The sequence below is a fragment of the Anolis sagrei genome, chromosome 5 (assembly GCF_037176765.1).
Source record: "Anolis sagrei isolate rAnoSag1 chromosome 5, rAnoSag1.mat, whole genome shotgun sequence".
NCBI classification, from domain to species: Eukaryota; Metazoa; Chordata; class Lepidosauria; order Squamata; family Dactyloidae; genus Anolis; species Anolis sagrei.
Window position 1 is genome coordinate 101,167,217 of NC_090025.1, and position 26,998 is coordinate 101,194,214.

The 26,998-nt window shown below is 38.7% G+C and overlaps 1 long non-coding RNA gene across 1 annotated transcript in view; it reads left to right on the forward strand.

Moving 5' to 3' along the window:
* Positions 1-15,380, forward strand: part of LOC132775418 (uncharacterized) — a 70,967-nt gene extending 55,587 nt beyond the window's left edge. The window contains exons 3-4 of the long non-coding RNA XR_009631532.2: positions 5,584-5,638; positions 15,240-15,380. This is a non-coding gene — a long non-coding RNA (uncharacterized lncRNA). The remainder of the gene's footprint in view (positions 1-5,583; positions 5,639-15,239) is intronic.
* The last annotated feature ends 11,618 nt before the right edge of the window (positions 15,381-26,998 follow it).

Below are 26,998 nucleotides of genomic sequence, written 5' to 3' on the forward strand. Positions count from 1 at the left end.
AAAAATACAGTAGAAGAGACGTAAAAAGCCAAAATACATTGCAACTCATGTGCAAAACCACATATATACACAAACACACATATACACACATATATTTACACACAGGCTGGGCCGTAGCAATGCGTGGCAGGGGATGGCTAGTGTATGTGTGTATCTATATAATATATAAATGCTCTGTGCATAATGAGTGCCTTAAAAACAAAAGAACCAATGAACGAAATAATGCCAAATTTGGCAACAAGATGTCTCACAGCACAAGGAATGACCATCACTAAAAAATTTATGATTTTGCCATTTGGGAGTTGTAGTTGCTGGGATTTATAGTTCACCTACAATCCAAGAGCATTCTGAACTCTATCAATGATGGAATTGAACCACACTTGGCACACAGAACTCTTATGACCAACAGAAAATACTGGAAGAGTCTGGTGGGCAGTGACCTTGAGTTTGGGAGTTGTAGTTCACCTACATCCAGAGAGCACTGTGGACTCAACCAGTGATGGATCAGGACCAAACTTGGCACAAGCACACAATATGCCCAAATATGAACACAGGTGGAGTTTGGGGAAAATAGACCTTGACATTTGAGAGTTGTAGTTGCTGGGATTTATAGTTCAGCTACAATCAAAGAGCATTCTGAACCCCACCAATGATAGAATGGGGCCAAATTTCCCACACAGGGTCTGGTGGGCATTGACCTTGAGTTTGGGAGTTGTAGCTCACCCACATCCAGAGAGCACTGTGGACTCAAACAATGATGGATCTGGACCAAACTTGGCACAAGCATTCAATATGTCCAAATATGAACACAAATGGAGTTTGGGGGAAATAGACCTTGACATTTGGGATTTGTAGTCACTGGGATTCACAGTTCACCTACAATCAAAGAGCATTCTGAACCCCACTAACGACAGAATCAGGGCAAACTTCCCACACAGAACCCCCATAACCAACAGAAACTACTCAAGACCATGCAGTCCAACTCCCTTCACCAGGGCAAGAAAACGTAATCAAACCCTCCCAACAAAGAGCCATCCAGCTATCAATATAGATAGATATTATTCACACAGAGAGCGATATAGTATCATAGATTTGAAAGGGACCCCTAAAGAAGGACAATGATATGTTGCATTTTCCAGCGTGGGCAAACCAGACACTCTCCACATCAACACTGACAAAAAACAGCAAGAAATACTGTTTACCCACAAGTATCAAGACTTTACATATATTAGAAACCAACACTTTCTCATAACTTTATTTTCCAGATCAACAGACTGGGCCACAGCAATGCATGGCAGGGGACAGCTAGTATTCAATAAGGAGACACATATATGTGACAATGTCTGTAGAACCATATAGAATACAAACCCCACAATAAATAATATTATACTGATTATCTATCAACCTTTTAAATCAGCGTATTGGTTGTGCTTTCATTTATTTATCTCCCCTATCCCACTGAAAGCAAAAAATTTAATAGACTGAGACAAAAAAATGTGTGTGTGTGTGTGTTTTATTTTCGCAACCACATGGAGCATTTAAAAACAATGCAAAAACCCAGACATCCAATTCATTGCAGGCAGACAGGTTCTGTCAGTTGCCAACCTCTTTGGAGAAACACTGAATGGAAGGTGAAGTTGCCGACAGAGGCCATTTGGATGCCAAGGCTGCAACTGGGTGCTCTGGAATTAGCATATCCGTCTCGCCACCAGTACCAAGCGTAGTTTTTATGTTGTTGATAATAGATGGGTAAAGGAGAACAACAAAGGATGTTTCTTGCCGTTGGTTGGCAGCAGAAAACAGGCTGTGGGAAGGATTGGGGTTGGGGAGCCCTAGAAGCATTTCGATACAGTCCACTTGAAATTGGCTTTGTATAGGTTCTGGTGGTAGCTCTGGCAACACCACTATAAAGATTTTTTTTGTTCTTTGGCTTTTTCACTTGAAGAACCATTAATTCAAGTTTTATTGCAGCAGCTAGCTAATGCACTGCAGGCAAAGGGTGGGTTGTTGTTTTGTTCCTTGCTCAAAAAAAGCACCTGAAATAAAACAAGTAATGTCCTTAAATTTGATTCCCAGAGGAAATCTTAACATCAGGAACATGATCCAGGCAACATTAATAATAATAATAATAATAATAATAATAATAATAATAATCTACATATATATAAATGCTCTGTGCGTAATGAGTACCTTAAAAACAAAAGAACCAATGAACGAAATCGCACCAAATTTGGCAACAAAACGTCTCACAACACAAGGAGTGACCATCACTCAAAATATTATGATTTTGTCATTTGGGAGTTGTAGTTGCTGGGATTTATACTTCACCTATAATCAAAGAGCATTCTGAACTCCACCAACGATGGAATTGAACCAAACTTGGCACACAGGACTCCCCTGACCAACAGAAAACACTAGAAGGGTTTGGTGGGCATTGACCTTGGGTTTTGGAGTTGTAGTTCACCTACATCTAGAGAGCACTGTGGACTCAAACAATGATGGATCTGGACCAAACTTGGCACGAATACTCAATACGCCCAAACATAAACACAGATGGAGTTTGGGGGAAATAGACCTTGACATTTGGGAGTTGTAGGCACTGGGATTCACAGTTCACCTACAATCAAAGGGCATTCTGAACCCCACGAATGACAGAATCGGGGCGAACTTCCCACACAGAACTCTCATGACCAACAGAAAATACTTAAGACCATCCAATCCAACTCTCTTCATCAGGGCAAGAAACCATAAACAAAGTCCTCCTGACAAAGAGTCATCCAGCCATAGATATAGATAGCTGGATAGATAGATAGATAGATAGATAGATAGGGTATGATTCACACACAGAGAGAGATATAGTATCATAGATTTGAAAGGGACCCTTAAAGAAGGACAATGATATCTTGCATGTTCCAGGGTGGGCAGACCAGACACCCTCCACATCAACACTGACAAAGAAACAGCAAGAAATATTGTTTCCCCACAAGCATAAAGAAATTACATATATTAGATACCAACACTTTCTCATTCCCTTTACTTTCCAGATCAACAGACTGGGCCACAGCAATGCGTGGCAGGGGACAGCTAGTTTATTTATATACCGCTCCATCTTCCCGAGGGGACTCAGAGCGGTTCCCAAGTAATATCACAAAACATACAGAGTAAAAACAACATAACCATAGATTAACAAACAAAATATAAATATAAAATTTGTCGCCATAACACACATATATTAATAATCCTGCCTGTTCAAGGCAATTAAAAATTTAAAAGGCTGGGCCAAGATTTGTGCAAGCCCAAAAAATCTAGGGGGCCTGGGAATTAAGTGCAATGCTATGGCAGGCAACAATAATATTAGTACGGGTCTGTGGCTATCCATTTCAGGGGTGATTAGAGGAAAGAATCTGGGTAACTGGTAGGAAGAATAAGGCCATATTAGACAATGTGTGGGGCTGAGTTAGAACTGGTCATTTTCAAAGGCTTGTTGAAACCACCAGGTCTTCAAGCTCTTACGAAAGGAGCGGAGGGATGGGACCTGTCTTATTTCCTTTGGAAGGGCATTCCAGAGACGGGGGGCCACCACTGACAAGGCCCTCTCTCTCGCCCCCCCCCCAACCGCGCTTATCCTTTTATGTGTTTGTGAGTGATTTGGGGGCTCGGTGTACAGAACATGTAGGGTAATTACTTACTTAAATAATGTGTATATCCTTAAGAAGTACTTCTCATTATTATATGATATATTATTCTTTTCTCCACATTACTGGCATAGCCAAAGACAGGGCATGAATAAAAAGAGAGTGGGCCAAAAGGCAAATTGTACCTGCACTCAGGTTTTTTTTTCCAATTTACACCATTTATTTTTTCACACATCCATTAGTTTTGTAGCTCAAAAAATGTATGATTTTATTTGCTGAAAAATATGACTGCATCATCTCCATGAAATGGAAACCATTTGTTTCCATGGGAACAGGTGCCCGCAGCAACAAGTTTGCCAGTCTGTATCATCACTGAATTTGCATACCTGAGATTTTATGAATCTTAATCTAATTATATATTTTTGTATCATCTACTGTTCTGTGCCTGATCTTCTGTATGGACTTACATTGAATACATAGATAACATGTATTAAACTGTTCAGGACACATGTTGACACACACACACACCTCAGAAAATAAGCTTTACATCGCCAGGCACCTTTAAATACATAACATCAGCAGGAAATCAGAAGGCGCTTACTTCTTGGGAGGAGAGCAATGTCAAATCTCGATAAAATAGTGTAGAGACAACGAAGATCCGCATAGTACCCTACGGTTGTGAGAGCTGGACCATAGGGAATGCTGAGCAAATGCTTGTGGTGCTGGAGGAAAGTTCTGAGTGTGCCTTGGACAGCAAGAAGATCCAACCAGTCCATACTTCAGGAAATAAAGCCAGACTGCTCATTGGAGGGAAGGATATTAAAGGCAGAGATGAAGTACTTTGGCAGAAAATACAGAATTTTCTATTGGTCATGGGGGTTCTGTGTGGGAAGTTTGGCCCAATTCTATCGTTGGTGGGGTTCAGAATGTTCTTTGGTTGTAGATGAACTATAAATCCCAGCAACTACAACTCCCAAATGTCAAGGTCTATTTTCCCCAAACTCCACCACTGTTCACATTTGGGCATATTGAGGATTTGTGCCAAGTTTGGTCTTGACCCATCACTGTTTGAGTCTACAGTGCTCTCTGGATGTAGGTGATCTACAACTCCAAAACTCAAGGTCAATGCCCACTAAACCCTTCCAATATTTTCTGTTGGTCATGTGAGTTCTGTGTGCCAAGTTTGGGTCAATTCCATCGTTGGTGGAGTTCAGAATGCTCTTTGATTGTTGGTGAACTATAAATCCCAGGAATGCAACTCCCAAATGACAAAATCAACCCCCCCCCCCCCAACCCCACCAGTATTCAAATGTGGGCGTATTGGGTATTTGTGCCAAATTTGGTCCAATGAATGAAAACACATCCTGCATATCAGATATTTACATTACTACTCATAACAGGAGTAAAATTACAGTTATGGAGTAGCAGCAAAAATATGGTTGGGGGTCACCACAACATGAGGAACTGTATTAAGGTTGTGGCATTGGGAAGGTTGAGAAACAGTGCCCTAAAGACTCTGAGAAGTAGGTTTGAAACCTCAAGGGATCCAGCTACCTGAAAGTTCCTTGCATTTGTTTTAAGAAATAGAGTTACTCTGGCAAAGGTGACTACTCTGAAGTCCACTGAAGTGAAATTTAAGAAATGCTTTCCTTTCTATTGCATGACCACTGCCAGTCTCATAATATGACTTCTTCAAACAGACCTTTTCACTGTATATATTTAAATGCATGTCTGTAGGCCATGTTCTATATTCCTATGGTGTGATAATGAGAACCCGAGAACCATTGGTGTGTTTAGGAGATCCTGGCTCACATGTAAGCACTGGGAGGAAAAATGGTGGTGGGCTTCTCCTCTGAAAATTCTTATCCTGAAAATGCTGAGCTCTGCCCATTTGTTGATGTCTGTTATTCTTTCAGAGTTGACAACTATTTCTTTTCATTATCCCCAGCAGCTATAGAATATGGAGATTTTCTACCATTTTATCCTACCAACAACCTTGCGAGGTAAGTTAGGATAAGAGTTATTTCTTTGACTTACATCCTACTTTTAGTGTTTAATGTTAGTGTTTAATGTTTTGATTTTTTACTGTTGTATTGCTTATTTCATTGGTTCTGTATTTTGTGTTATTTTATTTCTTGATTTTGTTGTGTTTTGTGTTATATTCTGTTTACTGTATTGATCGGTGTGGCCTCATGTAAGCCACCCCGCGTCCCCTTTGGGGAGATGGTGGCGGGGTATAAATAATGCTATTATTATTATTATTATTATTATTACTTTTAACGTAGTGCAAGATTTGAGGTTGGACCTTGAATGGCCCAAGGTCACTCAAAGAACTTGAGGACACGATGGGAATCTGAAATGGAGTTTCTGGCATGAACCACCACTCAAAGGACACTGCAGCCTTCATGATATCCACACTTCATTCTCCATGATAAAACTATTTGGTAGTTTATCAGTTTTCATGCAGTTTGTTTCCTGGTCTAAAAAACTTAAAGTGGTTCCCCCGTGGCTTAGTTACTGGTAATAATAGCTGTAAAATAAAATATAATGGCATTTTTGTCCCACCCTTTTTGCCTTTGATCCTGCCACTACTGAAATTTCTGAAACAGAGTTCTGCACTCCCTGCCTTGGTATTACACTATGTTTGATCTCTACTTATACTTGCATGGTATAAGTAAAATTCCTGTGCCAAGATGCCTACAGCTCTTGGTTGCTGGTGTCTTCTAGGTGGAAAGGCATAGGGCCCTTCCACACAACCCTATATCCCAGAATATTAAGGCAGAAAATACCACAATATCTGCTTATTTCGGGATATAGGGCTGTGTGGAAGGGCCCATATACATGAAATGGACTGGCAGTTCTGTTGCTAATCTTGCAAACAGATGGGAAACCAATAAATTCTTGTCTGGGTGAGATAAAGGGGAGCAAGAAACGGGATTCTTGTATTGTTAAGGAAATACAGACCTAGGAAAGAACGGAAAGGGTTAGGATGAACTAAGTAAAAATACTTACCGTATATACTCAAGTATAAGCCGACCCAAATATAAGCCAAGGCACCTAATTTTTCCACAAAAAAACTGGGAAAATATATTGATTCCAGTATAAGCCGAGGGTGGGAAATGCAGCAGCTACTGGTCAATTTCTTAATAAAAATAGATACCAATATAATTACATTAATTGAGGCATCAGTAGGTTAAATGTTTTTGAATATTTACATAAAACTGTAATTTAAGATAAGAGTGCCCAACTCTGATTCAAGCCTTATTCTGACCTCCTTCAATGTAAATGTGCTTACACATCCATCCAATAATAATAAATAGAATAAAATAATAAATGCAATAATAATAACCATAATAGAGTAAAACAATGGAAATGTAATAATAACAGTAATAATAGAGTAAAATAATAAATGTAATAATAGCAACAATAATAAAGTGAAACAATAAATGTAATAATAATAATACATTTATTATGTACTAGCTTGGGGACCCGGTGCTGCCCGGTTTATTACAGAAAGTGGGTAATGGAGGTTCTGTATGCCAAGTTTGGTCTTTATTGGTCATTGGAGGATGATTGCATTGTTTTCAGGAAGTGAGTGAAGGTACTTGAAGTCCCATCATCCATGGCCCACCCTCCTCCAAACAGCAGCAGGATATAGAGTTGGTCATGGGGGCTCTGTGTGCCAAGTTTGGTCTTGATCAGTCATTGGATGAGGGTGGCAGTGGTTTCAGTAATTGAGTGAAGGTACTGCAAGTCCCATCATCCATGGTCCACCCTCCTCCAAACTGCAGCAGGATGTAGAGTGGGTCATGGGGGCTCTTTGTGCCAATTTGGTCTTGATCAGTCATTGGATGAGGGTCGCAGTGGTTTCAGTAAGTGAGTAAAGGTACTGCAAGTCCCATAATCCATGGTCCATTCCCTTAGAACTGCATCAGGACGTAGAGTGGGTCATGAGTACTCTGTGTGCCAAGTTTGGAGCTACAATGTTCTGTGGGAAGTGAATTGGGTGAAGGTACTGCAAATCCCATCATTCGTGGCCCATCCTGCCCTAAACCACACCAGGTTGTAAAGTGGGCCATTGGGCCTCTGTGTGCCAAGTTTGGTCCTGATCCATCCTTGGTGTGGGCCACAGTGCTCTAAAGAAGTGAGTTAAAGTACTGCAAGTCCCGTCATCCATGGTCCATCCTCCCTCAAACTGCACCAGGATGTTGAGTGGGTCTTGGGGAGGGGGGGGTCTGTGTGCCAACTTTGGTCTTGTTCTCTCATTGTTGGGGGCCACAAGGTGTTTTGGACTTCAACTCCAACCATTCCTGACAGCTTCGGGCCCCTTTCCTTTTCCCTCTGCTAGCTCGGAATGTTCTGGTGGCCAATCAGAGACCATATGCAAATAGTACCACAGTGGCAGCCAATCAGAACGCTGTCACATACACCTCCCGTCCTCCCCCCGCATGCAAACACTGCCTTTTATCAGATAGATAGATAGATAGATAGATAGATAGATAGATAGATGATAGATTTATAGCAGAGTAAAATAATAAATAACAATGACTCGAGTATAAGCCAAGGGGACTTTTTCAGCCTAAAAAAAGGGCTGAAAAACTAGGTTTATACTTGAGTATATACAGTATATAAACCACTTTGGGTCTTTAGTGATACAGAAGGATGTGCATGGCTCAAAGAATATAAGGGGAACATAATTACTGAGTAATACATTGAATGTTACCGGTGCAAGAACTGTGATGGGTTACTATGTATGTGTATGCATTGATTTTTAGACAGGTTGCACAAGAGGCTCCCGGGGCACATCAGATCTGTCTTCCATCCTTGATCATCCCTTTCTACCATAGACAAACTGTTTCACAATAACACTACCTTAGAACTGATCAGTCAGATAAATTATTTAACAATCCAGATTTCTTCTCCAAGACTGTTCTATGGCTGTTACTTTTTCCCCCACAAAAAGATTAAAACCTTCCCATTTGGACAGATGAATGATATCCAAACTCTGCTGCATTTGATGAGCTGTCCAGGAACCTGAAGCTACAATTTTAGTCATACTCAACTGGGCAGTAAACCACAGTGAACACTGAGTCTTGGTTCCGGATAAACATGAGTAGGATCAGGCTGCACAACTAGCATTAGAAAAGAACGGCTGAAAAACACCAGAGAGATGTGTAAACGCATATGAGTAATACAGGATGATACAAATCACTTGAATCTACTTTAGATGGGGAAAGCGGAGGAGTATAATTTTTCAGTAATTTAAGACTTAGGTTTGCTTAAACCTACTGTTTTGCATTCAAATATGCCCAAAGAGTAGAGAAGGTTTTTTTAAAAAACAAAAAACAAAACAAAACAATTCTCTATTATTATCTGTAAAAAGTAGTAATTCAGAAAAATATGTCGAGTTCTCAACCAAAACCAGTTGAAATCTGAACCAGTTTGCTTTCCTTCAAAGAACCAGAAACATCTGCCATGGGAGTATCTGACACACAATCACCTTGGCCCTGTTGAGAGAACAAACCTGATTGAAGGTTTTCTCATAGAAATATCTATGCAAACCTGGCAGTGATGACAAAATTGGTGCCACAAATCAATGAGGGCCCGTCCAGACAGTAACTTTATTAGGTTCTTGTGGGTTTTTTCGGGCTATAGGGCCATGTTCTAGAAGCATTTTCTCCTGACGTTTCGCCTGCATCTATGGCAAGCATCCTCAGAGGTAGTGAGGTCTGTTGGAATTAGGACAATGGGTTTATATATCTGTGGAATGGCTGGGGTGGGGCAAAGAGCTCTTCCCTGCTGGAGCTAGGTGTGAATGTTTCAACTGACCATCTTCATTAGCATTTGAAGGCCTGGCTGAGCCTGGGAAAATCACACACCTTTTATCCACTTGTACATATTGTATTTCTTTATAGTTATTATTATATCGTTTTCCCCCCTCTTCCCCTTAGTTTGAAGGCTTTTAAACAGAGGCTGGATGGTCATCTGTTGGGGGTGCTTTGAATGCAATTTTCCTGCTTCTTGGCAGGGAGTTGGACTGGATGAGGTCTCTTCCAATCTATGATTCTATGTTTTTTCTGCCCTATCTTTGTGTGCATTCCCTGCCTAAAGAGTTAACTGGCTTTCTGGAAAATTTGGATGAGTCAGAGAAGCTTCCTCCTCTGCTTTTTTTTTCCTTTTTCTTTCCTGGTTGCGATAGGGATAAAGGGAGGAAGGAGGGGGTTTCCTGCTCCTTAATTAATCATACACTGCTCCCGCGATTTAAATATGGAAATGGCAAGCCGCCCGCAATTATTAATGAGCCCCGGGGCTGCCCTGTGGCGCTTGGGAGGCCTTCCCTGGCACGCGGGAGGGGGCCGCGCGCAGGGTCCCAAAGAGCATGCGCGGGCCCGTCTGCAGGGGGAGGGGCCGCCCGGGGAGCGGCGGTGCCCTTGACTGACACCGGCCTTTGCGCGAGCAGACTTGGCCGCGCGCCCGGTTCTCACCCGCCAAGCAGCCAGAGAGGGGGAGGGGGAGCCCGCGGAGGGGACAAGGCGGCCCTTGTCTGAGGAAGGGAAGGGAAGGCGAAGGGCCTGGCCGGCCAGCATCTGCTCCAGGGGCACAATGGAAGAAGGCAGAGTTAAAGGGGCCGCCGCCTGGAGACATGCTGCAGTGTGCTAACAGATCGCATCAGGCCTCAGCCAGTGATTCTCCAAGTTTGCTTATGCCAGTGGTTCTCTACCTGTGGGTCCCCAGGTGTTTTGGCCTACAACTCCCAGAAATCCCAGCCAGTTTACCAACTGTTAGGGTTTCTGGGAGTTGAAGGCCAAAACACCTGGGGACCCACAGGTAGAGAACCACTGGGCCATAAGCAAACTTAGGCCTTCCCTCCAGGTGTTTTGGACTTCAACTCCCATAATTGCCTTTCATCTCAAGATCAGACAAGCATCCCGAGCTGTGAAGATCACCTGGGAAGGAATCCCACTGGACCATTGCAGCACACCCAAATACCTGGGAGTCTCTCTGGACCGTGCTCTTACCTACAAGAAGCACTGCCTGAACATCAAGCAAAAAGTGGGTGCTAGAAACAATATCAGACAAAAGCTGACTGGCACAACCTGGGGATCACAACCAGATACAGTGAAGACATCTGCCCTTGCGCTGTGCTATTCTGCTGCTGAGTATGCATGCCCAGTGTGGAACACATCTCACCGCACTAAAACAGTGGATGTGGCTCTTAATGAGACATGCCGCATTATCACGGGGTGTCTGCGCCCTACACCACTGGAGAAATTACACTGCTTAGCCGGTATTGCACCACCTGACATCCGCCGGGAAGTAGCAGCCAATAGTGAAAGGACCAAGGCAGAGATATCTCCAGCTCATCCCCTGTTTGGGTATCAGCCAGACTTAAATCTAGAAATAGTTTTCTAAGATCTACAGAGACACTCGCCGGAACACCTCAGCAAGCGAGAGTCCAAAAGTGGCAGGCCCAAACCCAGAACCTCAACCAATGGCTGATACCAAATGAGAGACTCTCCCCTGTGCACACAGAGGACTGGGCGACTTGGAAGGTGCTGAACAGACTGCGTTCTGGCACCACAAGATGCAGAGCCAACCTCCAGAAATGGGGCTACAAATTGGAATCCTCGACATGTGAGTGTGGAGAACAAAACACTGACCACCTGCTGCAATGCAACCTGAGCCCTGCCACATGCACAATGGAGGACCTTCTTGCAGCAACACCAGAAGCACTCCAAGTGGCCAGACACTGGTCAAAGGACATTTAATCAACTACCAAACTCACAATTTTTGTATTTTGTCTTCTTTTTTTTTTGCTTTGTTCTGTTAGAAATGTAATATAACCGACTGGTTGCACTGACACGATAAATAAACAACTCCCATAATGCCTAACAGCTGGTAGTCTGTTAGGAATTGTGGGAGTTGAAGTCCAAAACACCTGGAGGGAAGGCCGAAGTTTGCTTATGCCTGCGTTAAACCCAATCCTCTCTGCCTCTTATACAGAATAGTTTGAACTTGGGAGTTTTCCTGTCTCTCAATCACATCAGGAGAGAGCAGCTTTTTTTTAGTGAAACTAAAGGCCCTTCCACACAGCCCTATATCCCAGAATATCAAAGCAGAACATCCCACAATATCTACTTTGAGCTGGGTTATCTGAGTCCACACTCATATAATGTGGGATTTCCTGCCTTGATATTCTGGGATATAGGGGCTGTGTGGAAGGTTTTGGGGTTGTTGTTTTTATCATATCAGAAGCGAATTGAGAATACAGTTTTGTTGTTGTTCATTCGTTCAGTCATTTCCGACTCTTCGTGACCTCATGGACCAGCCCACGCCAGAGCTCCATATCGGCCGTCACCACCCCCAGCTCCTTCAAGGTCAATCCAGTCACTCCGAGGCAGGCCCGTAGCCAGGATTTCGTTTCGGGGGGGGGGGGGCTGAATTATTTTCAGGGGGGTTTCGGGGGGGGGCTGAGTTTCGAGGGGGGGGGCTGAGTCTGAGTGAAAGAGGGTCTAGCCTAGCAAACCTTTTGTATCATTACCCCAATACCCTCATGCATATGGGATATATTGAGTATGGTGATCAGATCATGATATGAATAAACATAACAGTTTAAATAATGCACCAGTAAGGCCTTTTCGCGAACCACCATGAGAATTTCGGGGGGGGGGGGGGGCTGAAGCCCCCTGAGCTCCCCCCCCCCCCCCCCGTCTACATGCCTGCTCCGAGGATCCCATCCATCCATCTTGCCCTTGGTCAGCCCCTCTTCCTTTTTCCTTCCATTATTCCCAGCATAATTGTCTTCTCTAAGCTTTCCTTAGAGAAGAATTGAGAATACAATTTTGTTGTTGTTCATTCATTCAGTCGTTTCCGACTCTTTGTGACCTCATGGACCAGCCCACGCCAGAGCTCTGTGTCGGTGGTCACCACCCCCAGCTCCTTCAAGGTCAATCCAGTCACTCCGAGGATCCCATCCATCCATCTTGCCCTTGGTCGGCCCCTCTCCCCTTTTCCTTCCATTTTCCCCAGCATAATTGTCTTCTCTAAGCTTTCCTTAGAGAAGAATTGAGACTACAGTTTTGTTGTTGTTCAGTCATTCAGTGATTTCTGACTCTTCGTGACCTCATGGACCAGCCCACGGCAGAGCTCTGTGTCGGCCGTCACCACCCCCAGCTCCTTTAAGGTCAATCCAGTCACTCCGAGGATCCCATCCATCCATCCATCTTGCCCTTGGTCAGCCCCTCTTCCTTTTTCCTTCCATTTTCCCCAGCATAATTGTCTTCTCTAAGCTTTCCTTTCTTCTCATGAGAGAATACAGTTATGATACATTCAAACCATAAACAAAATTTTAAAACTTACTATACTATTATTTTTTTATTATTATTTACAACATTTCTATCCCACCCTTCTCAACCCCCGAGGTGGGACTCAGCGTGGCTAACAGTGGCAACAATTCGATGCCACAATATCACAACCACTAAATTTCTTTTGACCAGAAGCTGGTTTCTGGTGTCACTGTAAGAAGGTTGCCGGCTGATGTCTGAACAGAGGAAGGGCCGGGGATGTCAATGCCTTGGTCCTTTCTACACTGGCTGCTACTTCCCAGCAGATATCAGGTGTGCAATACTGGCTAAACAGTGTATTTTCTCAGGCAGTGTAGGGCGTCAACTTCCTGTAATAATGTATCATGTCTCATTAAGAGCCATACCCACTGTTTCAACAATAGAGAAAAGTGATTCCCCGAAGTACAAGGGCAAGAGGCCACTATACAACAAAAAGTAATACAGTTATCTATATAAATAAACATGTAATTTTTTTGTGGGATTAACATAAAAACCACTGGGCAAACTGACACCAAATTTGGACACAATACACCTTTCAGGCCAACAAGTGACCATCACTCAAAAAAACACTGAAAAACACAGTGGAAGGGACGTAAAAAGCCTAAAAACAAAAAAGCATTACAACGCATGCACAAAACCACATATATACACAAATATAGACACATGTACACAAACATACACATATACACATATATACACACACAAAACACATATACACAGACTGAGCCATAGCAACGCGTGACAGGGAACAGCTGGTATAATCATAAGAATGAATGTAGTATCTATGCTATAGTACTGCAACATGCAATGTACTAGCAGCTTGTACACAGTATATGTAACAGCAATTCACAATGCAAATTTCTAAACCAAAAAACTCCCTTATATGGGATAAACAATTAATTCCTACAGAAAAATACACAAGTTTGTGAGTCCTTTTTGAAAACCAAAAGTTATTCAATGACAAAGTTTGTAAGTTCTTTTTTGCAAGTCTCTTAATCACCAACTTCTTGATATGAAATAACCGGCTGATTCCTACAGCAGACTTCTTATATAACTCTATTACTTTTTGTTGTATATCTTGCCCTCATATGTATTCAGCAACAGAGTTGCAAAGTGCAAGGGCAGATGTCTTCACTGTGTCTGGTTGTGATCCCCAGGTTGTGCCAGTCGGTTTTCATATGATATTATCTCTACCACCCCCCTTCTAGCTTGATATTCAAGCAATGCCTCTAGTAAGGCAGAACACAGTCCAGGGTGACTCCCAGATATTTTGGTGTGCTGCAATGCTCCAGTGGGATTCCTTCCTTGCAGTGAATTACAAGAAACAACTTGCAGTGAAACTAGATGCTATCATGCTGTTAGAACAGTCTGGAGAGCATGATTTTATACCTTTTAAATAAGACATTTTCCCCTCCTGTGTTGTTCCTATTAGTTCAATATGCTAAGCGTGACCAGGCTATCAAAACGTAACAGGAACATCTCAATACAGTTCGATAGAAGGAGCTGAAGTTTACTAAGGGCCCTTCCAGACAGGCCCTATATCCCAGGATCTGATTCCAGGTTTTCTGCTTCAAACTGAATGATATGAGTCCACACTGCCAGATAATCTGGGATAAACAGAAAACCTGGGATCAGATCCTGGGATATAGGCCTGTTTAGAAGGGCCCTTAGATACATTAGGATCGCACATTAATCCCTGAAATATTTAATCATTCACAGCTCCCCAAAACCCATTTGGTTCTTTTTCTTGGATGACTATCATATCTTTTCCCTGTAAGAGAAGCCTTAGGGCACTTCCACACAGCCCTAAAACCTGCACTGAAATGTGTTAAAATAATCTGCTTCAGTGCGGGTTCCAGTCTATACCCACCCAAACTCCGGGCTTTCCAAGAAGGGGGGTGGCTGGTGTTCCAGAACAACTATATGGCCAACTTCTGGTGGAAGAATACCATAGAATTGTGCAGGAAGACCAAGAAAATGCTTTGAGAGAACATTTTTTTTAGGTATGGTTAAGTTAAATTGCAGGTACCAATCTCATAAATACAGATGTCAGATTGTATTTCTATTCAGCTCACCTTCAGCTAAAAATGTTAAACTTGGAGCCGTATTTGCTGCAGGTTGTGCCATAATCATAGTTGTTGTAACCTTGCCTTTTGTGATTTCATGCTAAAATAGAAAACTATAAGTAAAGAAATGGTTAAAATAACTTGAGCTAGTTATGGCAACAACTGCTTCTTATTTTGGATGATGTTTATTGCAGATGATATCTTTGTATGAAGAAAGTGCAATCTGGAAGAAGCAAAGGCATATGCTGAGTTTGGGAACAACTAGGTAAATCTAAGTACTTATGTGTTAATTTTCTCAACAAGACTTAATGGATTAATATATTGATCAACAGGCATCACCATTATAGCTAAAATCAATTAGTTGTCAATATATTTCCTCTTCCCCTGATAAGGCGTAAAATAATTTTGCTTGCTTGTAGCTTTTACTGTTTCTGTGATATAATACATAAGAAATGTTGCCTTGTCCTTTTTTATTGGTTTCAAGGGAAGGAAGTGGACAGTAGAGATCTAAGGTTATGCAGAACTGGATATGTCAACAATCTGTTGCTTTTGCTTGAAAAGCACCAATTGTACTACTGATACTTGCAAGCCATAGCTGGAATCCTGTAGCAGCTACTTTTGGTGTTGTTAGCTTCTTTCAAGACGAATTCAACATACAACTCTGTCAGTAGGACCTCAAGGTCACCCAGTTATCAACACCTCCACTTAGGTCTTTCAGACTCAGAGATGTCACTTCCCTGATTGAGTCTATTCATTTGCAATGTGGTCCATGCTATAGCTGCTCAGAGTTGTTAGCAAGATGACATCACTGCAGACAAACAAGGCTAATTTAGAGTAAAAACTGTGCTTCTTCTATCTCACATCACAACCTCATAGATTCCTACTGAAACATAGTTCCTAGGCCACCATGTCCAACTGCTTCCCTCTCAGATCAGATTTAGATAAGATTCAGGCTGGATCTACACTACTCTGTGGACCCTTCTGTGGATCCAGATTATCTAACTTCAACTAGATATATGGCAATGTAGACTCAGATTGACAACTGGAAAATAGAGGGAGAAACCGTGGAGGCCGTGACAGACTTTGTATTTCTAGGTGCAAAGATTACTGCAGATGCAGACTGTGGCCAGGAAATCAGAAGACGCTTACTTCTTGGGAGGAGAGCAATGTCCAATCTCGATAAAATAGTAAAGAGTAGAGACATCAGACTGGCAACAAAGATCCGCCTAGTCAAAGCCTTGGTATTCCCTGTAGTAACCTACGGATGTGAGAGCTGGACCTTAGGGAAGGCTGAGCGAAGGAAGATCGATGCTTTTGAGCTGTGGTGCTGGAGGAAAGTTCTGAGAGTGCCTTGGACTGCGAGAAGATCCAACCAGTCCATCCTCCAGGAAATAAAGCCCGACTGCTCACTGGAGGGAAGGATACTAGAGACAAAGTTGAAGTACTTTGGCCACATCATGAGGAGACAGGAAAGCCTGGAGAAGACAATTATGCTGGGGAAAGTGGAAGGCAAAAGGAAGAGGGGCCGACCAAGGGCAAGATGGATGGATAGCATCCTTGAAGTGACTGGACTGACCTTGAGGGAGCTGGGGGTGGTAACAGCCGACAGGGAGCTGTGGCGTGGGCTGGTCCATGAGGTCACGAAGAGTCGCAGACGACTGAACGAATGAACAACAACAACAGACTCAGATAATCCAGTTCAACTCAGGTAATATGGATTATCTGCCTTTCTATTCTGGATTATATGACAGTGTAGAAAGGATCTATATCACAGCATCTGATTCCAGATTATCTGCTTATCCCAGATTTTCTGGTAGTGTAAACTCATAAAATCCAGTTCAAAGCAGATAATCTGGGATCAGATCCTGGGATTTAGGGCAGTGTAGATCCAGTCTGGACCTGACTTTTGGGTAAGGGGAAACTAAACCAATTACAAATTTGAGAAGTATTTAGTTATATAATTTTGTTGGCTTTGAATGGAAAACCCCCCACAATGCTGAAATAGAGCCATAGCAACCTATGTGGAGGGTAAGCAAATCCTGTAATTTGGGTAGATTTAGGACATAGTGCTATTTCCATATTTAAGGAAGCATGGGATAGATGCATACTAGAGATATCTGTTAATGACAAAGGGGCCTTCATATCATTAATTTCAAATGGTGCTTGTGCAAGGAAACATTTTAGTACAGTGAGACCAGAAATCTCTTCTTGGTTTTACAAACATCTCCCTTGTCAGGTCACTGGCAATGAACTCTTGCTTGGGCAGCTTGTGCCTTTCAGGCCCATATTAACTTATGGAACAGTTATAGAAACTGGATATTCTAATTTACCACAAATTCAATAAAATAAAAATATTGATATTTCACATTACCTACTTCTATATTTATAATTTATTAGCTTTTTAAATTTTTTGACAAAACCAGAAATGGAAAACATCAAAATTTAAACATGCCTCTTCTTCTTTTATCTTTCTCTTAAAAATATGCAAGGAAAAAAATGGGTGATTTAAAAAATCCGAGATGATTTTGGTGCCTAAGGAGAGTTGCCACTTGTTTGAGCTATATCCCTGGGGATATGACCCTTTTAATCCTCTTTAGTTAATGTATTGGTGATCTTTACTTAGACAAAGTAAACAGTACTGATCTGAACAAAGAGGAGGTCATGCTTCCTGCATTACACTCTGACCCAGAGGTCATGGCCTTTGTTCACTTCTCAATGGGAATTACTCTCAGAGGGCCACCACAAAATGGAGAACTAATTTAGGCACGCGCTAGCACTGAAAGGAAGAGTATCAGGACTACTTCATCAAAACTCTTCAGTAGCAATATTTGCACAAAACCGAAGTATAGGTTGCTATTTCCCTCAAACATCTTGTATAACTCCTTTTTGCAATTACTGCTGAAATGGTCAATATGAACAATGTTATAACATTAATTCTCTTAGGCTCTGAGCTGTTAAGCATCCTGAAAAGATAAAAGCAGCATTAAAACCTTAAATGATGTGAGTGATATACTTAATCTGAAGGTAAAACAAACTATATTATTTTAAAATATATAAAGTATATTCTGGCTTTGGGTTAAAATAGATTGTTAGATAGTACTTTTGAATATTAGCAGATTTTTCTATTATATGGTTCAAAATATATAATGAAAACATATTCATCATAGGCCCTTACTTTATTTGAAAAATAAACTTATTATATAAATAGATTTTGGAAAATTATGAAAAATTAAGTGAAATTTAATGACTTAGGAAGAACAATCATCCTAGTAATGTATCTAAATATAAGAACAATAACTATATGGACAAATTATTTATGGAAAAACTAAAATCCAGTCCTATCTGCATTGCTGTTAAACGTCTTGATTATTTTTTCACATTTTGTGCATGCATTCACAAAAATACATATTTACTTCTAAATAGCAAAATATGGTTTGAATGAAAATCTTCAATATTACAATGTACATGACATCTTTAGGGATTAGTCTGTATGTGAGAGGGAAGTCCTTCTAATGTTACATTACAATTTTAACATAATAATCAATTTTGGCTTTATTATGAGATAAAACAGAATAGAATTAATCAGACCACTAGTAAAAAAATAAATGCAAATTCATCAATTTAAATACAGAAAAGAAACAACACACAAAACAATGATAAAGACAATGGGGCCTATCATTAAGGAGTCTTGAGGAAATACTTGTCATAAGTAGACTCCAGTTCAGATTATATGGGAAATGTGTAACCGGTGGAAATCTGCACAAAACCTCATATTTTGTTTTGTTGATTTAATATCCTGTTCCTTATGCTTGTTTCAGATAGTGACAGATCCATATCAGGATTCAGGCTGTTGCAATAAACGGCATAGATTCTTCTTTCCATATTACATTGTAGAGAACTCAAATTTTGTGATCCAAGTCACCCTATACTCGTTTATGACCTACTTAGCTAAAAAAGAGAAATATCCTATTAAAAAGCTTTTGTGCATGTGTGTGTGCGCACATGCATGTATTAGAAGTCTGAAATTTGATTTGTATTTAAGAGCCCTCACCTTCTTAAATTCTATAATGACAAAACAGGTTGTGGGTAGTGTAATATGAAAGCACTTTGGAAAGTACATTTACTGAAGTGTTAGTTTAATTTTATTCATTTTGCTAAAGTACAGGAGTAAGCTTTTAAACAGTATGTATTGGGAATTTTTTATACTAATAGACTTTCGGCCTCTGTCACTAGGCTATGTTTATACTTTAAAAATTATGTTCAGGGAAATGAATCACTTTTTTAGCCTTTTTTCATTTCAAATTATTTTAGCTTCTGAATAAAAGGGATGTCTGAAATTTTGCAGTATACAGTATTCCAGGCAGTATATTAAAGAAAAAATGTGACAGGAGAACTTCTATGCTTTTACATTATATTCAAATCAAGAAAATACTGAGATAGCATCAAGTATTTTTATATTGTAATATATTACATTTTGTAGGGATTATATTTTCCAACTGACCAATAAAATATACCTGACAAGCAGTTTTTGAATGTTATTGGCAGTTGCATTCCAAAAACAATGGACCCTTTTATCTATTTCCATTTTTTAAAAATAGCTTAGGTTGTGTAGGAAAATTGAAGGCTTTTATTCATCATCTCTACAAAAGACAAATTTGCAAAGAAGTAAACAGAGTTTCTTACATTTCACTTGGCTGGCTTTGTGGAATATCTTCAAATACATAATGAGACCAATGGTCAAGATTAGTATTTCTCTTTGGAATTGGCAAAATGTTCAGAGGTTAAAAGTTTGAGTTTATTTAATTATTGTGATTATAGTGCTTACATAGCACTATTATAAAATGAATGCATTTTTTATCTAGCAAAAGACTTCTTTTTCAGCATTGTCACATTATTTAGAAGTACACTGTGTAACTTGAAAGCCTGAATACGGTTCTGTCTTGGATATGGAGGATGTGATGCTTACTTATTCTTCATATATTTGATATATCAGAAAGTAAAATTTGGTTGCATTTTTCTGTGGCGTTGCGTGCTTATGATACTTAATGTTGTTATTCTATAAACTATATGATAATTTTCTCATAAAGTTTTGAAATTTTGAACTTGCATAACTGGCTACACAGTAATGCCTTTTCAGTATTAAAAAGAGAATCACAGGAAATCAACAAGTATAGATTTGCATAGTGGCTGAATCTGTAATAATAAATACATTTCACACATCTAAAAATGTTTTTCTGTGGCAGGAAGAACAATGTGGCACCCCAAAAATATTCTTCATATGCTTGAAATGGCTATGTAAATTGGTATATATACTGTAATGCAAAGAGAAAACTTTTCTTTATACGATAACAAAATTCACTTAGTGTTTGCTCTAGGGATATATACACATCTATTTAGCATGCACTAATATACAGTAAATGTTAGCATTTAATGTATATCTGGAATTATAATATCATCTTGAGATTTTCAAGCATACTACGATGCATTCTAAAACCGGTTCCATTTATTTTTCACAATTCTTTCATAATTTTTTCAGTTGCAATAATTATAATGTAATTTCATCCTTGTTAAACCACTCAGTACCTTCACACAGTAATGAGCTGTCTGAACTCAGATTCTGCTAAAATATGTCAGTTTATTGCAGTTACTCAGGCCCATTTTACTGAATACTGGAGAAGATTATATACATTATTGAAAGAGAGGTTCTATCATGCTCAGATCAAAGGTCATATGCATTCACACGATATCTAAAAGTCAAAAGTATAAAACAATATAAAAATATAAAAACCAACAATTTAAAACAGTATAAAAGGACAATGGTATAAAATATTATAAAAGTACTACATAAAACAATTGGCATAACCATCTTGCCTGTTAAAATTAAATACTATTAAAATACAGTATAACAACAAATACAATTTTTTTGGCTTAAAGCGTCCCCGTAACAGTTAACTGCAATGTCAACAAGAAATTTCGCCCAAATTTTCGTTGCTACCAGGGAAAAAAGAAAAACCTTGAGAGTTGCCATAAAATTGTTGTCATACAGAAGGTAGATTTTTTTCTGACATATTGTTGTAACATAGGTGAAATAGAATGGATCCGAACAATTTGGATCTTGGTTCTGAATATAATGTGCAGAAGTTTAAATAATGTGGCAAACCCTCAATTTCTGCAGCCCCAGAAATACACAAATGGAGGGCTAGAGGGGTATGTATATCTCTCTCATCAATCATACACACTTAGAGCTAGGATCTTTACAGTTATCACTGTACAGCAAACCTATATAAAGTGCTGAATTTAGTAATATGTCCATCTGTCTGTGTAATATATGGTAGGGCCAATAAAATTTGTCACCTCCTGTACAGTTGAAGGATCATGAAACCTCACCCAGATTTGGGGCTAATTTAAGAGGTGGGTACACTTAGTTGATGTTGTATTTAAGTCCATTTTATCCGTGTTGTAGATATTTGTAAAAAAAAAAAATCCAGTCACTAGATCAGTGGTTCTTAACCTGTGTGGGCTTTGGACAAAAATCTGGTCCGCAAACCTCCTTCCTCTTTATTTATTTCATTTTATTTATTTTATTTCTGCTCCTTTCGTGCCGCCTGCCACTCCTTCCCTGTTGCTGACCCTGGCATATGTTCTGTATCAGAAACTAGAGCTGATGTAGTCTGTCCAATGCAATTTTCTGAATCAGCACCCCAAACCAAATCTAAAGTTGACCAAAAACTGATTCGTAACCCTTTTGGTACTAATGCTGGTCAAACAAAGGTTGGGAACCACTGCACTAGATGAATAGGTTTGCGGAAATACTACATGTATGTTCCAGGGCACCATATTCCATTCAGACAAAACAAAACGATAATGGAATTGGTTCTAATTAAGCTACTCCTTTCTCTTGTATGAAGTGTGATTCTGCTTAACAAGAAAGTCCCTTTAGTTTGTGTAATGTGAGATAGTTCATTCATAAATGACATGTCCCAATTTTGGGAGAAAGGTGGAATGTAAATAAAATAAATAAAACGTGTTTATCGGAGTTTGTAGCAAAACTACAGATCAGGTAAACATCCATGATCTTTCCCTTTACCTCCCAGTAGAAAGGGGCTTGCCGTAGACCCCTTACAGTTGGATCTTTGGATCCATGATACAGTAAGTCTTTAGGAACAAATTAAATAACAGTGTGACTTGTACGTGCTTACTCTGAAATAATCAGTGGAGAAAGATGGAAGACCGCAATCCTATATGCAGTACACTCTCAATTAACCAGAACTCAAGCAGTCGATAAAAAACCCAAAGAAATAATACCGCATTCACAAAGCTGTTTTTATAATACAGGCAGTCCCCAAGTTACAAACAACTTACATACAACTCCTTAGTGACCCGGGGGGGGGGGGCACAAGAAATGAGAGGAAATCTCGCCTTAGGAAAGGAAATTCACTCCTGTAAGACTTATCATTGGGAAAAGATGTCTCCACTGAAGCTTTGTCACAAATTTCCCATGATAACCCAATATTTTCAAAATCCAATTATTGCAGGGACAGAAAGTGAGGTGAAATCTTCTGAATGGGCACAGACAGCAAAACAACCACCACAGGGGTGTTAACCCACGTCTCCCATGCTATCCAAAGATAGATAGATAGATAGATAGATAGATAGAGTATTTGGCTGGAGTTACACTTAAAATGTACCTTACTTAGAAGTAAATTTCACTTACTTGCTTCTTGGTGTATGCATATTAGGACTGTAGTCCAAATCTTTAAATGAAATATAGGGCTTGTCAGGAAAGAATCAACTTCATTTCATACAAAAAACAAAAAAACATTCCCATTGAGAAGGTTAAGCTGTGCTCCAGGAAACTACTTAGTTTTAGATTTATTTTTCCCCAGTACTCTGAAAGAAGAGAATTCCTAAGTGAGGAAATGACCACAATCTTTGCATGCATATGCTAGTAACATGGTACTGTTCAATTTACCAAAAGATTTGACTCTAGAGAGCAGCACAAATTGACATTCCATTGGTTTAAGTATTAAGATTAAAAATATGCTTTATTTTCTTCCACTTAAATGAGAAACAGACAATCTCAATCTTTCTCTCGCAAATTGATAAAATCAAAATGCCCTCCATTAATTAGATACATACTCTCGGATATCTGCAGACATAGTCAACCTGGCTTTGGGAACATTTCATTTTGGTTTTCTCTTCCAATTCTGATGAATGTTGTTCTATGCAAATCACAGAGCTAACTAGCAGAGTTTATGAATGAGCAACAATGTAACATATTACAGAGAAAATAAAATTGTTACATCTTGTGATGCTAGCACATTTGAAATGGTGATTACCCACTCAGATTTATGTATGCTTCCACTGTCTTGCAATAATTGACTAAAGAAAAGTAGAAGCAGCCAACTTTCAGATGGCCTAATTAAGCCATCACATGAACATAGATTTAGGATTTTGCTAAAAAGTCTTCTCTTTGCTCTTTAAAGCAAATACCTATCAATTTATTGACAATACTGTACAAATAGAAATATTTAACATTGTAATGCGCTTCATATTTTTATTTTCTTAAACATAGTATTGTGACCTGACTTTATATTGGAAAACCACTTCTGTTTTGGAGTACATAAAGACCGCAGTGATTAAACAATGGGTCAGTCTCCATTTTCATCAAAGAAAAAAATATTTATTATAAAATCTAGGCCAAACATTTTGCTTGGCTTAGTTGGGAGATACAGATGGAACCACAACCAAAATGTAGTGCTATATAGGCTACATAGATACTGTTGACTCCCATCTCCTTGTGACAAATATGAAGGAAAAGCATCTTGTATGAAATTCAATACAAAAAATGGAAATTAAATTCGCCCAATCCAATAGTTTTGACATTGAAGTAGATGTATTTAGTAAATACCAGTTTTGTTCCAGCTTGTATAAAAGGTAGATGTATAAAATCTGAATTTGAGGGTAAAACAATTTATCTCTCCTTTATATGCAAAAACCAGATGCTGATTATTCTTGAATGAAGCTAGTAGCATTATTTACTATTGTCACAGTGCTGATAAAAATGAATTTATTGTTTTCAAGCCATTTTGTTTTTATATTCTAGAAAAGACTAAAAATAACCTTTTTGCTTTTTCTTGATTAAGTTGAGAGTTGATTCATATTAAGTACCTATTCTTTAAATTACTTGGCTGAACTGATAGATCATTAAGGTGCAGTCCTATATCCATTTAAATCAATGGAACTTCTTCTGAAAAGGAATTTATAGAGGTGTGTTGCCAAATCAAAGATTCATTAAGTAAACTATTTAAACTGTAGTACACCTTTAAAATTAGATATTTTCTCTTATGTCTATCATTTTAGGGTTTTCTATTGTTAAAATGTATAGTATGCTTGAATTGTTTCAGTAAAGGGCAGGGAGTTATAAAAAAAAAATCTTATTTTAAGAATCAGTGGATAGAAATTGTTATTGCTGGCTCTAATACCAAGAAAAATAGTCATAATAATGCACTCCCCTTCTTTTCTCCTTTTTCCGCCTTCTCTTACTTTTTTAAAAAAAATGTACTTACATTCATTACAAACTAAGGTAACTTAGATGTTTTGTTCTCAATTTTATTGAAATATTATAGAAATCATAGTAACTGTATATCCGTCTGTGTTGGAACACTTTTCATTGCCTCCATGTTTGTGATTGTTTTTTAGTGTGTGTAAGTTGCACTCTTTCTCTTATATTTCATTTATAGCTAGATAAATGTATATGTGTCTTTCTACTTCTCTGCCAAATGTGGCTGTATAATTGTAAGTATATATAAAAGCTGGAATAAAACCAAGCTGAGTAGGCATGAATTAACTATAAGCAGTTAAGTAGCATTTATTAAATTCCATTGATTCAGTGAATCCACTGGTTGGGTTTAAGCCCATTATCCATAACATTGCATAGGGTCTAATAGAGTGAATTTACTATTCAGTACTGCTATAAGTATCCCCATATCCATGGGGATACTCCCAGACTTGTAGTGGATATGCAACCCACATAGCAAACCACGTTGAAATGTAGAATGTCTGCCTCTAGAATACCATGGAGTCACAGTGAAGTATCTAGACAATGCCCAAAGAACTCATATTTTGTTGGGTGTGGATAAGTGAAACTACAGGTACCAATCCTGTGGATACAAAGGTTGTACTGTACTGAATTCTACCTTCCAACAACCTCAGGTGTTTAGTGAGGTGGAACAGGGGTATGTGTTATAAAAATATATTTTTATATAACATATCACAAAGAAAAAGCAAGTTGTCATCTTCAGATAATGTGATGCATTATTGAATACAGATTCATGTTTGCTTCCTTGATTGTGAAGTGGCTTTGGGTAGATGTTTACTTGGATAGAAAAACTGCACAGCCCTATAAATTAGATGGTTTGGGTCCTTAAAAGTGAGTGTTTAATCAATTTATTGAATTTTTCATTTTCTATTAGGAAAACAAGTGTTTACAATCTATCTGTAGATAATATTTCTAAAACCCAGTGCTGGAATCTCTCTCCTTTGGATCAGTATATCAGTATAAAACCTGTATCTTCTGGCAGACCTATTCAGTAGATTTTAAAATATGAATTTTGAAATTACATTTTATTAAGATTGGTGTTTAATTTTTGTTCTATATTTTAATGTATGTATTTTATAGTCCTTTGTTTTGTCTATGTATGTTAACTATATTGTACCCCACTTTGAGCCATGAGGAGGCAGGTAACAAATAAAAATTATTATTATCACCTATATTTCAGTATCACTAATTTCAGTATCACCAACAGAAAAAAAAGCTTTATTTATATAGATAGGAAAACATTTGTGGTTCTAAGAGGTACCCCATTTTCCAAGATGTTTATATGGTGGGAAAATGCATCTTAGTATCAATGAAATACTGTATTATTATTATGGGAGGGTGTGTTTTCAGAATTATCACATTTTTGTTCTAATATTTTCCTTCATTAATTATTTAAATAAATTCTTAGATCAGAGAACAGCATTTTTATAATTGCTTCATCATAAGTAATAGCACTAAAAATAATGCTGCACCCACAACTAAAAGTATTCAGATTTGCTATTCCAAATTTTAGAAATAACATATAGGATGTTTAGTTTAACACAGTTGAAAATATACCCCACTAAACCTTAATATTTTACTTTGTAAAAGAGAGTCGAGGAGGTAATAGGTTGCAATAGGTTGTAGTACCGGTGCATACTATGCTGTTTCTTTTTGTACATCTTGCACTTGGCTTAGCATTTAAAATCTAGAAAACAGTAATCAAATAAAGGGTGCTTCTGCTCAAAATTTAAGGAAAAGAAAATATATATTACAATCTGCAATTTAATACAATTTTAAAGCTATTTTTAATACATGATATCTCTGTTACTGTGAGCATGAGGAGCTTTAATCATTGTAAAATACATTTAAAATATGATCACAGATAACCTATTATGTAATTTATTTAAACTCAAATTAAAGGCTAATTTAAAATTAGTAGGAAAATGAAAGTGAATCTGTCGTCATTAAAGTAGTCTTTAATTCTCAAGAAGAAAAGAAAAAAGGAATATTATGAGAAAAGAAAAGGTGGTGGTACAGTGCTGTTACTATCACAACAAAGCAGAAGATTTTTAAAGGAAATAGATTAATATATATTTTATAAATTATTCAGAAAAACAGGAATAAAATTCAAATAGCTCACTAGTCTAAAATATTACAATATTAGCATATATATATGCCATATGCATTCAGCATTTATATATATATATATTTAACACATGGACATTTGTAGGCATTGTGTGAAGAAACTTGTTCTTGGATATCCAACAATTTTGGGATTGCCTGTGTTTTTGAATGATTAATTTCCCCCAAAAAGTGATGAATATGGAATTATACTTTTCAAGGCATTGGGTATAAGGAAATGCATATTTA